The sequence below is a fragment of the Mastomys coucha genome, unplaced genomic scaffold, assembly GCF_008632895.1.
Source record: "Mastomys coucha isolate ucsf_1 unplaced genomic scaffold, UCSF_Mcou_1 pScaffold7, whole genome shotgun sequence".
NCBI classification, from domain to species: Eukaryota; Metazoa; Chordata; class Mammalia; order Rodentia; family Muridae; genus Mastomys; species Mastomys coucha.
Genome location: NW_022196913.1, coordinates 31,672,870 through 31,676,620, shown reverse-complemented (window position 1 = coordinate 31,676,620; position 3,751 = coordinate 31,672,870).

Here is a 3,751-nt window from a genome sequence, read left to right as displayed (position 1 = left end):
GACTCCCCAAGCTCTGCCTGATGTTTGGCTGTGGGTCTCTGCCTCTATTTCCATCAGCTGTTTGATGAAGTCTCTCAGGAGACAGTTATGGCAGGCTCCTGTCTGAAAGCATAGCAGAATATCATTAATAGTATCAGGTGTTGGCTCTTTTCCAATAGGATGGGTCTCAAGTTGGGCAAATCATTGGTTGGGCATTCCCTCAACTTCTATTCCATCATTAATTATCTCTATGCATCTTATATACAGTATATTTGTTGGGTCAAAAGTTTGGGGGTAGGTTGATGTTCCCTTCCCTCCACTGGAAGTCCCATCTGGCTACAGGAGATGGCTATTCAATCTCCATAACCTGAACTTCTAGAAGTCTTGGTTAAGGTGACTCCCATAGACTCCCAAGAGCCTCCCTGTTCCAGACTTGCTGCTGGCAAGGAGAGATGCTCCCCACCGATTACTTTTCTCACTCCTAGCCCTTTCTTGGCTCCTCCAACCCTGTACCTGATGGCCATTTCCATACCACTTCTCACCACTTTTCTCAAATAATTCCCTCTCTTCATCCACCTTTGAAGAATATTTTGTTTCCCCTCTTATTGAGATTCAAACATCCTCATTGGTTTTTTCCTTATCACCCAGTTTCTTTGGATCTGTAGATTGTATCATGTTTATCCTGCACTTTATGGCTAATGTCCAATTAAAAGTGTTTGCATACAATACATTTATTTTGATGTTTGCACTAACTGTCTCAGGTGGAAATTCTCAACCATCTATTTGCCTGTAAAATTCAGAATGTCTCTATTTTTAATATTAGAATATTACTCCATTGTGTAATTGTACTTTATCTTCTTTATCCATTTTCAAACATCTAGGTTTTGTCTAGTTGCTGGTATGAATATATATTGAGCAAGTGTCCCTGTTGTATTGTGGGGAGTATTTTGGGTATGTGCCAAGGAGTTGTGTAGCTGGGTCTTGAGTTAAATATATTCTCAATTTTCCCAAGAACTTCCAAATTGATTTCTAAAGTGGTCATACAAGTTTGTACTCTCACCATCAATGGAAATGTATTCCCTTTGCTTTATATCCTCACCAGCATGTGCTGTCGGTCCCTTGAGTTTTTGACCTTACCTGTTTTGAAGTAAGATAGAGTCTCAGATTCACATTGATTTGCATTTCTGTGTATAAAAATGTTGAACATTTCTTTAAGTGCTATTTGTTTATTAGAGATTCCTCTGTTTAGAATTCTCTATTTAGCTTTGTATCTCATTTTTAAATTGGATTATTTGATTTGTCAATTTTCAATTCCATGAGTTTTTATATATTTTTCACATTAGTCCTCAGTCAGAGGGACTGCTGGTGAAGATCTTTTCCTGTTCTGATTTTAGTTCCATGAGTATCATTTATTAATGATCTCCAGTGCCTAAGTCATTGGCATTCAGTACAAAATGTTGTCTATTGTAAAACTGTGTGCAAAGCTATTCCCCACTTTCTCTTATATTAGATCTAGTTTTATGGTGACATCTTTGATTCACATGGACTTGATTTTTGTGCAGGATGTTAGACATGAGTTCTTGAATATTCTTACCTACAGAAATCTTGTTAGACTAGCAGTATTTGCTGAAGATGTTTTCTATTTTTATTTTTATAGTACATGTTTTTGGAAAATCAACTGTGTGATTTTAATCATGTGTGAGTTTAATTCATTAGGTTTAATTCTATTTCATTGATCATCATGTCTGATTTTATGCCAGTTCCGTGTGGATTGAAATATTGTTGCTCTTGCAGTCAGGGATGGTGATACCTCTAGAAGTTCATTTACTATACAGTTATTATTATTAATATTAGAAGCCATTTATTTTTATTATTAGGTATCCTGGGTTTTTTGTTTTCCATATGAAATTGAGAATTGCTTTTCAGGTTCAAGAATTGTCTAGGAATTTTGATAGGAATTTCACTGAATCTGCAGATTGCTTTTGGTAAGATGGTCATTTTTTACTTTGCTAATCCTACCAATCCATGAACATGGGAGATGTTTCCATCATATGATAGCTTCCTTAATTTCTTTCTTCATAGACTTGTACCACTTGTTATACAAGCCTTTCACTTATTTTGTTAGAGTTACATCAAGATATTTTTATTATTTCTGACTGCTCTAAAGGGTGTTATTTTCCTCAATTCTTTTCTGTCCTTTTCAAACACAAGTCTGTATTTAAGTGTGAGTTTTTGGGTCCTCTATTTGACATGTTACAAAATAATGTGGACTTCCTCTACGGAAATGTCTAATAGCATCTTTTCTACAGTTTCTACAGTTCTACAGGTCCATTTTTCCATACCTGTGATATGGCTGCCTCCTGCAGAAAAGCATGTGGCAACTGTGGTTCCACCTGAGTGGTTAAATAAGTCAGGGGTGTAAAGATAGCATCCTCCCCTGTTCCTCCTTGGTGAACCTGTTAGAGGAGTAGTGCAGAAGTAGGTTGATGATCTAGTTGGTATCTCGTCCTTTGTATCCTTTGTCTTTTTGCTAGCCAAGAAAAGAATTTCTGCCACTGGTGTAGGGAGAATGTGGGGCCTGTGTCTCTCTCTCCTGTGGCCTGGGGATCTCTGCTGCTCATACCTGGGTTCTCTGCTGATGTCGCCTGTGGCTGCATGACAGGTTAGTTAATTAAAAGAAGGCAAAGCACAAGTGAGATATTTTATAATAGGAAAGAGAAAATAGGCTGGTCATCTAGAGAGAAGGAAAGGAGAAGAAGGACAGGAGAAGAGAAGGAGAGAGAGAGAAAGGAAAGAAAGGAAGCAAGAGAGTAAGATAGAGAGAGAAGAAGGCAAGAGAAGAGAATGAAGAGCAGGAGAGAGAGGAAGAAGGTAAGAGAAGGGACAAAAAACAAGACAGAGAGGAAGAAGGAAATAGAAGAGAACAAAGAGCAAGAGAGAGAGGAAGAAGACAAGAGAAGAGACAAAGAGCAAGAGAGGAAAGAGGTCAAGAGAAGGGACAAAGAGCAAGAGAGAGGTAGAGGAGAACTGCCCCTTATATTGTGTGAGGCATGGCAATCTGTGGGGTCGGCCATCTCTGTCTGTGGTGAGATGTCTGGAAGTAGGGTCCAGATAGGATGTTCGGAGCTTGGGGCATTGTCTACTTGATAGAGAATACATCTCCTGCGGGGACAGCTGCAAGAGGATGTGCCTGAAACCTGAGCCAAGGTCCCAGGAGTTACAGCCAAACTCCTACCATCCCTTGTGAAAAAAATTGCCCACTGGGTGCTTCAGGGTTCTAGGCCTATTACTCCACTGGACCTAAGTTGCCTGAACAGACTAATGCCCTACAGGAAAAGAGATTTAAACCAAGAGGTGTCCTCTAGGAGGTCTTGCCAAATCACCGCATAAAGAATTTGGTACAGTTGGCCAAATTTAGGTTTTGAAAATGAGCTGGGCAGTGATGGTGCCTTTAATCCCAGCACTTGAGAGGCAGAGGCAGGTGGATTTCTGAGTTTGAGGCCAGCTTGGTCTACATAGTGAGTTCCTGGACAGCCAGACCTAAACAGAGAAATCCTGTCTTGAAAAAACAAACACAAACAAACAAACAACACCCCCCCCAAAAAAAAGAAAAAAAAAGGAAAAGAAAAGAAAAAGACAAACTTGAACATAGGCTTAGCTCACTATCAATACTGGGATCAGTTTTTGTGGAGAAGATCCCCAATAATTCAGAGGGCAAGGTTTTATAGGAAGAACAACAATATCAACCAACCAGACCACCCAGAGCTCCCAG